The sequence below is a fragment of the Kogia breviceps genome, chromosome 5 (assembly GCF_026419965.1).
Source record: "Kogia breviceps isolate mKogBre1 chromosome 5, mKogBre1 haplotype 1, whole genome shotgun sequence".
Classification (NCBI taxonomy): Eukaryota; Metazoa; Chordata; class Mammalia; order Artiodactyla; family Physeteridae; genus Kogia; species Kogia breviceps.
The window spans coordinates 64,169,408-64,182,938 of record NC_081314.1 but is presented as its reverse complement, the minus strand read 5'-3'; positions in this window follow the sequence as shown (position 1 = coordinate 64,182,938).

The following is a 13,531-nucleotide window of genomic DNA, read 5'->3' as shown; positions in this document are numbered from 1 at the left end:
GCAAAAGCTTTTTCTAATCTCTATCCAGTACTGAAATCTTATGAAAACATTGAGGAAGAACACAAAGAGAGCACTCTCTGCCTAAATCCCTATGCTGGCAATGTGTGTAGCCTGATTCTACACAGACATTGGCCAAGATCCTAGAAACTGGAATAGATTCTGTGGGTCAGGGTTAAGGCAGCATAGGATAAGGAGAACCAGAGAAGAATCCTGTATTAGGTAGAACTAAAGTTAAACACCCAAGAGACCAAGTTCAAAGGATGTAAACAGGATCAGAATTTGGGCAGCCAAGTGGAAAGTTTTGAGACATACAAAAATTGATCAGAATAATAATATTTAGAAAGAGGGAAGAAAGAGGTGGTATGATTTTTGAGAACAGTCTTCACATAACACCAGCTTGGCATCTCATGGATAATTCAGAGAAACCTTTATTCTAGGACTCATTTAGTCTCAATATTAAGGCATGACACTCTTGAGGCCTCTACTCAATGCCATGTGTATTGAGTCCTCTCCACTGAAACTGGTGAGACCATGAACTATTCTTAGCTTTTTGTGAACTCCAGGAACTGTTTGGCCTATTGCTTTCTGATTCTTCTTTCAGCGGCCTCAGTGAGTTTCCCTTGTGTGTATACTGACTATTACTCAGCCAAAGATTTGAGGGGACGTCTCTGTAGATCTCTGGAGCTCTCTCTCAGTGCAGTGGAGTCTCCCTCCTTCTCGCCAATACCCTCCCACAAATCCTAGGTGCCTAGATTTTCTTAAACTGATCTATCACTTCAATGAGGTAAGATCACTAGGCTTAGCTTTGGTTTTCCCTCTCTGTACTGTAATCTGGAAACTGCCTCCAGGAAGAAAATTGATAAAATCACAAGCCTTACCTCATTTGTTTACCTTCTGTGAGGGTTTACAGTCCTGGACTATCTGTTGTCTGATATCTGAAAATAGTTGTTCCACAGATTTTGTTTTATTTTCTAGTTATTTATGATGGGAAGGCAATTCTTGTAGTAGTTCATCTTGTGGGACAAAGTGGAGGTCTTAACACATTTTAATAACAAGCCAGCTTTCACATTTTGTGGTCTGCACTCATTTGTAAAGAAATCTGGTTTTCACAGCCAAAGGTGGTGATATGAAGATACTTGACCCCTTCTTCAGAGCCAAGTCTATGTGTAATGCAAGCATCCAGAAGCTCTGAACTAATTTGGTGCACTTAGTTTTTTCCTCCCACCTGCAAAAACAACCCCTCAACTCAGATTTTCTACCAGCTCAACTCCTTCCTGGCCAATATTCTAAACTTTCCTGACTCTATCTTAATGTCTCCAATTTCTGTCCTGTGCGACATTCCTATTCTCCACTTCTCAGATCAACTCATTCAATCTGATGCACCATTTGACTTATCTTCTAGCTTAAGCTCTTTCCTTACCCCTTGCATCAAGTGGCATGCATTACAAGTGACATAAAATCCAACTTAAATTAGCTTTCTTAAAACAGAGTTTACTGACTCTGTTTATTGACTAGAAGTCTGGTAGTAGGTCAGGATTCTCAGTTACTTGATTTAGTGACTAAAAGATGTCCTCACTCTTTTCCTGCCAGCTTTATTGAGGTATAATTGATAAATAAAAATTGTATATATTTAAGGTGTACAGCGATGGTTTGATATACGTATACATTGTGAAATGACTACCACAGTCAAGTTAATTAACACATCTATCACCTCACATAGTTACTTTTTGGTTTTGTTATTGTTTGTTGGTGTGGTGAGAACACTTAAGATCTACTTTCTTTCTTTGCTTTCTCTTGCATATCAGCTTTATCCTAAGGCCAATTTCACTCATAGTAGCAATACAGCTGCAGCATTCTAGGCTTCTTATTTGAACAAAACATCTTGGAAGTTGAGAAAGATGAAATTTTTTTCTTAGATGTTGCCAGAAATATCTTTTCCACTTTCTTTAATCCAAATCAGCTCATATGTCACCTCTGAACCAAAATCTTGGCCAGGTGATAGGATTATGTTGCTGCATATGCAACCCCTTCCCTAGAGACAGGAGTGATGTCAAGTTCCCACAAACACATGCACTGAGTCAAAGGAGTAGATACTCAAATGAAAATCAAGTGACCAAAAAAAGAAAAGAAAAGAAAAGAAAATCAGGTGACCAAGAGAACGGGGAATGAGGAAGCAACCACAATGGCCACTTTACCCTGAACTTTACTTTTCAGAGCTCCCTTGGCTCCACGTTCTGAAATCCATATTCAAGCCTCTCCCATACAACTTCAGAGTCTGACCTCAGACCCGAGGGGGGCTTTAGAATAAATAATATCTTGGAAATAAATTTATTTCATGACCTTATTTCTCTATAGGGAGCTACATATATCTGTAATGTACTATATATATCATCATTGAGGTGAAATAACTTCAAATACTTAATTCAGTACTCAAATAATTTATCTTCTCTGTGTCTCATTTTCCTCATTTGTAAAATGGGAATAATAATTGTACTCACTTATGGAATTTCAGAAGAAAATAAGCTTAATGTATTAATACACATAAAACACTGAAACATGCCTGAATGTAGAAAACATTCAATAAATGTTCACTACTTATTTGTTATTTTTATATTATTATTTTTTAGTAGCAGTATTACTGTTAGCATTGATATTTGAATATGTGACAATATATAGGTCCATTCATGATGTGACTCAATTAGAGACAATTATTCTTCCTATATTTATCCCTTAGGCATGTCATCCTTTTATTATATCAAAGCATATACATACATAATACTATCCCAAAGCAAATATAGCCATGCCAACTTTGTTTCCCTAGAAATTTATAAATTAAAATAAATTATGTTGACATGGACAATACCTAAAAGGGCCTTTTTGGTTAAACAAAATTGTGAAAACATTTAACAAAGGTTTGATCATACAAATGACCTATAATTGTTACTGAAAGTTAATTTTAATGTTATATAAAATAAATAATAAAATATATAAGTGGCACATTACAAACAAGCCATGATAATGGGAAATCCCCAACTCATTTCTAGTATTTGAAAAGGTAAGGATTCCTAAGAAGGTGGGTTTCAAAAAACCTGAGACGATGTTAAGGAGGCAGCTTGTTAATTAAAGAGGCAATCAGATGAGCCAAATTTGGACAAAGATGGTAAGCCCAGGGTAAAAAAAAATTTAATTTTTTAAAAGGAAGGGAAAAATGTAGAAAGGGAGAGAAGGGAAAAGGGAAGGAAGGCAATAGAAAACATCTAGGGGAAAAAGATCTGGATTTGTTTCCTGAATCTGCCACCTACCAGCTAGGTACTCTTGGGCAAATAACTTAACCTTTCTGATTCAATTTATGCACTCTTAAAATAAAAATAATATTACCTACATAATATTGTGTTGTATCAGTTCTAACATTTTAACATCTCTGAAATGAGAAAAAGCATGTCTTATAATCTATGGAATCTTAGATTCAATGAAATGTGGTAGTACTATGATGAGCATTGACTAAGATACTGTATGTAAAACACTTAGCACAGTGTCAGGGCAATCTTCTTATTTAACTTCTCTGCCTACACTTGTAATTTCTTAAATTAGAAAACCAAAGTTATTTCTCTTAAATTAAGCAGCTTGCCCAGGGTACAAAACAAAATTTGGAAGAAAGAATATCAAAATGTCTACTAATCATTAATGAAATTAAATCAACAAGAATTAGGAAAGCAAGCCCTAAAACTGACTGCAAAGATAAATAAGAATATAACTCCATTTGAAATAAATAATATGACCTCAAAAAAAAAAAAGAAAAGAAAAAGAATGCAAGGAACTGGGACTAAATGTCTTCAGTCTAAAGAAAAATGTATTAAAAAAGAAAAAAAAAATCTAGGTAACTTTATTTTATTATTATTATTTTTTTCGGTACGGGGCCTCACACTGTCGTGGTCTCTCCCGCTGTGGAGCACAGGCTCCAGACGCGCAGGCTCAGCGGCCATGACTCACGGGCCCAGCCGCTCCGCGGCATGTGGGATCTTCCCAGACCGGGGCACGAACCCATGTCCCCTGCATCCGCAAGCGGATTCTCAACCACTGCTCCACCAGGGAAGCCAAGCCCTAGGTAACTTTAGAATCCAAGTACATATGGCTCACTGACCAAATCCAGATCACTGCCTGCTTTTTGCACATAAAGTTTTATTGGAACACATCCAAGGTTTTTTTGTTACATATTGTCTATGGCTGATTTCTGTAATGGCAGAGTTGAGTAGTAGCGGCAGAGGTAATGTGGTCCACAATGCCTAAAATAATTATCTGGCCCTTTAAAGAAAAAGTTTGTTGACCCCTGCTTTAGAACATAATTGTGATAGCTAATTTTTTATGTCAAGTTGACTGACCACAACATTGTCAACTTGAGGTACCCAGACATTATTTCTGAGTGTGTCTGAGAGTGTTTCAGAATGATATTAGCATTTGAATCAATGGACTCAGTAAACTACCCTCCTCTATGTGGTGGGCATCATCCAATCCCTTGAGGGCCTTAATAGAACAAAAGGCAGAGGAAGGAAGAATTAGTAGTCCCTTTTTTCTTGTTTCACTGTTTAGATAGGGTCATCTCATCTTATCTTCCCTGGCCCTTGTAGTGGAACAATTTAAGCAAAAAAAAATAATAATAATGTAGTATTGAATTATAACCCAAAGAATACAATAAATATGAATGAGTCAATACCGATATAAACAAATGACTTAATAAATAAATAAATGGGAACAAATTAAAGGAACAAATATACCTTAGAGAAGATAAAATATTTCAAATAATATATGTAGATATTCCCTCCTTCAAGAAGTGGAGCTTAATTTAAATCCACTTGAGTGGGCTTCCCTGGTGGCGCAGTGGTTGAGAGTCCGCCTGCCGATGCAGGGGACACGGGTTCATGCCCCGGTCCGGGAAGATCCTACATGCCGCGGAGTGGCTGGGCCTGTGAGCCATGGCTGCTGGGCCTGCGCGTCCGGAGCCTGTGCTCCGCAACGGCAGTGGTCACAACAGTGAGAGGCCCGCGTACCGCTAAAAAAAAAAAAAAAAAAAAAAAAAAAAAAAAAAAATCCACTTGAGTGTGGGCTTCTTTCCAAAGAAGAATGTCTAGCTTCCAAAGAATAGAGAAAGGAAAGGGGAAAATAGAAGACTTCAGTAGAGAAATCTAGCAAACACTGCCTTAAGCAAGTGATCAAAGTTAATGGTATCAGTGATGAATCAGGTTAATATCATGCACCACCTAAATATAAGGCAATGAAAAAAGCACCTTACCCCTGTGGTATCCTTCCCCCAAACCAATAACCCCAGTCTAATAATAAGAAAATATCAGACAAATCCAAAGTGAAGGACTATCTGCAAAATACCAGACCAGTAATCTTCAAAACTGTCAAGGTCATGAAAACAAGGAAAGACTGAGAAACCACTATAGATCAGAGGAAACTAAGGAACTATATTGTCTAAATGAATTGTGGTATCCTGTATTGGATCCTAGAAAAACTTGTGAAAAGCAAATAATGTCTCTAATTTAGTTAACAACAATGTTCCAACGTTAGTGTCTTAGTTCTGACAATTATATTAACGTAAAATGCTAACATTAGGGGAAACTGGGTGAGGAGTATACAGGAACTCTCTCTCTACTATCTTTGCAATTTTTCTGTATATCTAAATTATTCCAAAATTAAAAGTTTATTTTAACAAAGACTGACAATAACAAAGAACTATAATACATTTAAGGAAACAGGAATGCAAGAGTACATACTGATAGTAAACATAAATGAATGAATGAGTGAATGAATAAGAAAGAAGGAAAAGCTCATTCTAACTGCAGAATATCAATTGATAAATATAAAAGGAATGATAGAGTTAGAAAATTCCATTTTACAACCATCACAGAAATAATTCAAGCAATAATCAAAAAAAGATGTTATAACTATTGGGTGATACTTTAAGGAGAAAAGGATACACAGTGTCAGAGAATCTTCCCACATATTACTAATTTCCAAGGGAAAATGGTTAATGTCACCAATAATGGGACAATTGACATCACATACCCTCTAATATGATGCACTGAGAGGGACACACATCACTTATATGATTTTCCTATCAAAAATTCCTAGCCTGGATTTACTCATAAGGAAACAGGCAAACCCAACTGAGAGACATTCTGTAAAACAACTGGCAGATATTTTCCAAAAGTATCTATGGCATGAAAGAAAAAAAAGATCAAAGAACTACTACAAGTTAAAGGAGACTACAGAAGCATAACTGCTAAGTGCAATGCATAATCGTGGATTGAATACTGGTTTGGAAAGAAAAAATATTATATTACCATTGGTTCACTCTAATAAAGCATTCAATCTACATCCATTTGTAACTGAATGAGTTCTGCCATACATGATGCAGAAAACAGAGCCAGACAATCATGTTCAAGAATTCTAGGAATTAACACTGAATAAATAATTAAAGATACTCCAAAGAGTTAACAGTGCGAGGATATTCATTGTAACTATTTATAATAGCCAAAATTTCGAAAGTAACCTAAATGCCTATATTTAGGGTTCTTTAGGTTGCAAGTGACCAAGAGCTCAATTTATAAGGGTTTAAACAAAAAGAAAATGTGTTGGTTCTTGTAACTAAAAAAAAAAAAAAAAAAAAAAAAGACAAAAAAACAAAATCAAGAGAGGCAGGCTTTAAGGCTGTATTCAGGTTCCAACAATGTCACCGGAATGAATCTTTTGAGTCTGCTTATTCTGAGGATCAGCTTCATCTTCTAACTGGTCCACTTAATGGTCATCATTTGAACACCACCAAATTCAGAGCATGAAAATCTTCTTTTTCCCAGAAGTTCTGTCAAATATGTTCTTGCATCATGCTAGCTCTAACTTGGTTACATACCCACCCTGATCCTGATCATACAGGTTTGCTAAAGCAATCTCACCCAAAACATATGGCTAAAATTTGGGTAGTAGGAATTTACAAAAGAAGTGTGGGATACAATTACCACTAACAGGGAGAATTGACACTACGCAAAAGACAGGGATTTACTATGATGTCTCGTGATAACCCAATGCTTAAATATATTACAATACATCCATTAAAATTATGTTGAAGAAGAATATTTTTCCATTGAAACATTGCCATAATGTATTAAGACAGACAACAAGCACTAACTAAAAGAATAGAAAACATTTACAACAAAATATTAATCGTGGTTATCTCTGAGTAGTGGGAGTTCATAAATCCTCTGAAATCATAAGCAAAATTTTGTGTGTAAAAGCCATTTAGTATGGATAGGCTTCATAGGATTCATCTGGTTCTCAAAGAGTTATATAGTTCCCCAAAAAAGGATAAGAATAAATGATTAGGGCACCCTTGCAATTTTGAAGTTGAGAAAACTGGGGTTCAGAGAGATTAAATGCCCTCCTCAAGGTCACAACAGTCTGCTAAATGATGGACCAAGGTAAGAGTCCCAGTCTTCAAAACCCTGAACAGATGCTCTTTCCATTTTGCCATGATGCCTTAACTTAGCTCACTCGGCAATATGGTCCAGGTTGCAACTACTTGCAAATTAAAATTCTACTGAAAGTTGTGAACTAGATAAACTATTCTATTTTTAAATGTATTGCAAAAATTAGGTAGTTCATAATGCAAAAGAAAGAAACTAAAGAGAGCAAGCTTTCTCATATTTGGATCCATGGATCTCTTAGAATGTGCCATGGACTTATTCCCAAGTGTCAACAAGTTCCTTATAGGAATATTTTTATTTCTATTTTCATTTTATAATAATCTAAAATTAATATTCTAAATCATCTGATGATTCCTAGTAGAATATAAGCTCTGTAAGGGCAGAGCCTGTTTCATTTTTAATCACTGCTGTATCCACAGTGCCTAGAACAGGACCTGGCACATAGAAGTATCTGGTCTATGAATTACTAATGAACAAATAAATAACTAATTTCTGCCACATAACTTCAGTGCTCATGTCTGTGTTACATTTACACTGGCACTAAATTGTATGCTTTAATTATTAAAAGAAAAGATTAAGTAAGTAAATGATATGGCTGCACTTAGTCGAGGCCAGATAACATCCCAGTTTACTGTGCAAATAAATAAAGGAAACTGCTTAAACGGTTGAGTCATGACATGGCACTATTAATTAAGTGTGCCAAATTCAAAGAAACCCATCGCATAAGACAGGATCAAGTAGTAGATGATTTGGTTTCAGTAAAACAACATCTTCCAGCTTATTAAGTTAAATTAAATTTTTAGGTCTTTTATGTTTAATTTATTGATGTCCTTTTATTTTGTAGAAGCTACAAGCATAAGACGTGTATGTTTAATTTTATGTTCTTAAATATTTACATAATTCACAATAAATAATTTGACCACATCAGGCATCTAAAATATCTTTTCCTCTAAAAGTTGTCTTTGTATTATTCAAGCTTTTTTAAAAAAAACATTTATTTATTTATTTATTTATTTATTTATTTATTTATTTATTTATTTTGACTGCACCGGGTCTTAGTTGTGGCACACGGGATCTTCACTGGGACATGCAGGATCTTAGCTGCAGCATGCAGACACTTAGTTGCAGCATGTATGCGGGATCTAGTTCCCCAGCCAGGGATTGAAGCCAGGCCCCCAGCATTGGGAGCATGGAGTCTTACTCACTGGACCACCAGGGAAGTCCCTGTATTATTCAAGTTTTAAAACTAATAAAGTAGTGTTAGCATGAATCAAGAATTAGGAATTCAAATTAGTTTTGTAACACTTACTGTATAACCCAGAGTTTCAATACCACTGTGATTCCATTTTTATTCATAAAAATGGGATTAACTTGAAAAGTATTTAGCAAAGTACTTTTATTAATCATAAAGTTAAGAATCTGAAATAACCTGGAAAAACATCGAATCCAACCCATCATTTTACAAATGCGGAAGCTCAGAGGCATTAGGTTGAGTTGCCCAAGGTCACCTAATAAGCCATGGTAGGAGTGGGCTGAGAACATAGATCTAATCATTGCATCCACTGAAAAATGCCAAGCATTGTAAAAATACCTCTTAATGATAATGATACTTTAACTCAACAGCCTATTGTTCTTAAATTGATTCCTGGGCACTGTTCTTGTTACATTCTTTAAGTACAAAGAAAAGCAGCGTACTGTTCTGGATTTACACAATCAGATTTGAGAGCTGACATTATTGTAATTGCTTGGTCCTTGAGTCAACTGGCAATGCATCAACGATTAAAATCAAAAGCATGTAAGGAAGCAGGAAGATCTTGGCAATGCATAAATGCACTTAGGAAGAAAAGTCAAATTTGAACCTATCAACCTTGGCAGTTTTCCTTTAAGAGAACACAGAAAAGCCACGGTGGCCAAAGAAATTAAAACCGTGTTCTAAATGAATGAGAGATGCTGCAAAAATGAGGAGCTGAGGAAAGAATAATAAGCAGCTGAAGCCTCTATATACCAATCAGGGTTTTTAAGATACATTTGGGATTCCATGTAATAGATGAAGCATTGGAGTGAATAATAAGACCAAACTATAAGAATAGTTCTCTTCTCCTTATCTTAGACCAATCAGTGTGATAGTGCACAATTTATATTTAAATTTAAATTTCAAAACTAATTATGATTTCCAAATAGCAGATGGTAATTCAGTTAGAAACACAGTCAAAAGAAAAAAATTCATTTAGTTTGCTTAAAATGTTTTAGCAAACAGGTTGAAAAACAAAGTTCATACTGGTCATGGGTTTCAAAAAGTACACTGGAAGCTGTGGAGTTCCTATGGATATTCTAACCAATTCAATTTAATTAAGGTCCCAATTGAACAAGCATCTTCTGGTTTCTTGCTGAAGTTACTCTGAAGACTTATAGAATACCCATGTCAACCCATTCCCATAGGAGTTCCTCTCCAGAAACTGTTCGGCCAGTAGAGGATACAATGGTTTTCTTTGCCAGGCATCTTAGGCCTGTCTTTATAGGTACCGTACACTATATCGTATAACCTAGATGTGCTGGAATGGTCTCAATCTCAGTTTTTCTATCTCATTATCAGAATCATGAGTCCCAATATTTTGACTAGGGAAACATGATCTCTACGACATGGCACAAAAGTGAACCAACAAGGCCCCCTTAGGGGGCTCCCAAATATTTGAAGCAGGCCTAGAATTTGGCATTAAAGATGAGTTCCTGGTTAAAATCATGTAGAAGCCAGTTTCATAGAAAGAGGACCAATGGGCAGTGAGGTAGCATGTTACTACTAATTTAGCAACCAGCAACTGGTGAGTCATGAGTACACTCCCATTCTGAAGACATTGCACTTAGCTAGCTTTACCATAACTATATGTACCTGCTACCAATGTCTGCAATATTTGTGTTCAAAGAACATTCTCTAACTGAGGCACTATGTGCATCCAGCAACACCATCTAAAATGAAACTATGATATTTATAGAACAATTTCATTTCTCCCTGTAAAATAACTCTGGCATTTTGGATTTCTCATTGCTAACAGCACCTATATTTAGGGAGAGAGAAAATATATCTATAAACTTTAACTTTTGTTATCACTTCTTTGCTTTTAAAGGGAACTAACAATTAGTTGGAAATATTCAGCTGATTGCTTACATATGACAAATTTTGTTTTCACTAACAGAAAAGCAAAACCAAAGGACAGCTCTGGTATATAACTGTCACTCAGCCAGCTAGGGACGGCCTTCACACTCATAATTCAGGTATTTTCTTTGGGAAGCTGATTTTGAATTTTTCTTTCTTTTTTATTTTTAAATTTTACATCCTTGACTAGGAGGAATAAGCACAGCTCTCCTAGATCTCAGTTATGTCATGAGACTAAAAAGATGCTGCTCTGGGCTGAATTGTGTCCCCCCAAATTCATATGTTATAGCCCTAACCCCCAAAGTGACTGCATTTGGAGACAGGGCCTTTAAAGAGGTAAGTAAGGATAAATGAGGTCATAAGCGTGGGGTCCTAATCCAATATGACTGGTGTCCTTATAAGAAGAGGAAGAAACACCAGGGGTCTGCTATGCATGAACAGAGAAAAGGCCATGTGAGGATATAGCAAGAAGGTGTCCATTTGCAATCCAAGGAGCAAGGCCTCAGGAGAAGTCAAACATGCCAATATCCTGCTCTTGGACTTCCAGACTTCAGAACTGTGAGAGATAAATTTCTGTTGTTTAAGCCACCCATTCTGTGGTATTTTGTTATGGCAGATCTAGAAGATTTATATAGATGCCAAATACTCAACACCAACTAGATGATGCCTGAAACCTCTCTTTAAGTACTCCTCTTAAATTTTTTTAAAAAGCAAATAACTGAGGCCCAAGTACATGACATTTGGGACATTAAAAACTAGATCGAAGCACACAGTCTTGATGGCTTGATGTGTTAAGTAAAGGCTCCAGGTTAACCACACATCTAGAAAGAAAAGACATCCCAGAAAAAAGAGAACCAGAAGTGAGTGTCCAAAATTCTGTGTATAAACTCTGCCCAAATCTCTGGCCAACTCTTGAACAATGTTTGCACAGGACAAATTCCAATCAGTCTAGATAAGGCTAGAAGAACTGAACTTAAATTTCAGCTATTGCTCTCTACAGAAAAGACTAAATTTTCAGTCTGAGCTGAGCCAAACTGATAAAACAAAAGACATAAATATATTCAAAAAATAAATAACAGGAGTGATATTACCAAAAATGGCAGAGTAGAGAACTCCAAAACGCCACCCCACCATTAAAGCAATGATTAAGCTTTAAAAAATGTCAGAATCAACTTTTTCAAAACTCTGGAATCTAATCAAAACCTCGCAACATCCAAGAGAACACTTATGAGGAAGGAAACTACTGAATTCTGTTAAGAGAGGGTTGTGGCATTTTTTCACCTAAAATCTCCCACCTGCTAGCTCAGGTGGCAACCATGAAGATGGTGGTCCAGACTCTTGACAGTGCCAGAGGGAACAATATGGACATTGTTCTCAAAGGATTGTGGTTGTGTGTTTTGACCTATCCGGTGGCTCCTGGAGAGATCAGCTCAGGGGTTTATCTACTCCCTCTCTACCCCTGTATATTTTGGAGCTTTCTCAGTGCTAAAGAGTGGTGGGAATATAAAATTGTGCATCTCCTTTGGAAAACAGTTTGGGAGTTGCTCGAAAAATTAAATAAAGAATTAACACGTAACAAAACAATTGTACTCCTAGGTATATATCCCCCCCAAACTGAAAACAGTTATTCAAACAAATACTTACATATGAATGTCTCTAGCACCACTATTCATAGTACCCAAAGGTAGAAACAATCCAAACATCCACCAACTAATGAAGGGATAAACAAAATGTGGCATATCGATATAGTGGAATATTATTCAGACACAAAAAGGAATGAAATACTCATACATGCTACAACATGGATTAACCTTAAAAACATAATGCTACATGAAAGAAAGCAGACACAAAAGGCCACATATTGTATTATTCATATATTTATATAAAACATCCATGGAGAAAGAATGCAGATTAGTGATTTCCAGGGGATGAAGGCAGGGAGGAATGGGAAGTGAGTGATCAACTAGTGCTGGTTATCTTTTTGGGCAGTGAAAATGTTCTGGAACAAGATAATGGTGATAGGGACTTCCCTGGCAGTCCAGTGGTTGACACTCCCTGCTTCCACTGTAGGGTGTGTGGGTTCGATCTCTGGTCAGGGGAACTAGGATCCTGCATGTCACGTGGTGGGGCCAAAAAAAAAAAAAATAGTGGTGATATTTACACAATATTGTGAATGTACTAAATGCCAATGAATTGTATACTTTAAAATGCTTAAAATGGTGAATTTTATGTTTTATGAATTTTACCACAATTTGTTTATTAGAACTAATAAATGAATTAAGTAATGTTGCAGGATATAAAATCAATACACAAAAATCTGTTGTGTTTCTATACACTAATAACAAACTATCAGAAAGAGAACTTTTTAAAAATCCCACTTACAATTGCATCAAAAAGAATAAATACCTAGAAATAAATTTAACCAAGGAACTGAAAGATCTATACACTGAAAACTAGTAGACATTAAGGAAAGAAATTGAGGAAGACACAAATAAAATTTAAAATATCCCATGTTCATGGATCAGAAGAATTAATATCGTTAAAATTTCCACACTACTCAAAGCAACCCACAAATTCAATACAACACCTATTAAAATTCAAATGGCATTTTTAACAGGAATAGAACAAACAATCTTAAAATTTGTATGAAATCACAAAAGATCATGAATGGCCCAAAGCAATCTTGAGAAGAACAAAGTTGGAAGCATCACATTCACTGATGTGATTTCAAGCTATATTACAAAGCTATAATAATTAAAATAGTATACTATTGGCATAAAAACAGACATAGATCAATGGAACAGAATAGAGAGCCCAGAAATAAACCTACACATGTGTGGTCAATTAATTTACAACAAAGGAGCCAAGAATATACAATGAGTAAAGAACAGTCTATTCA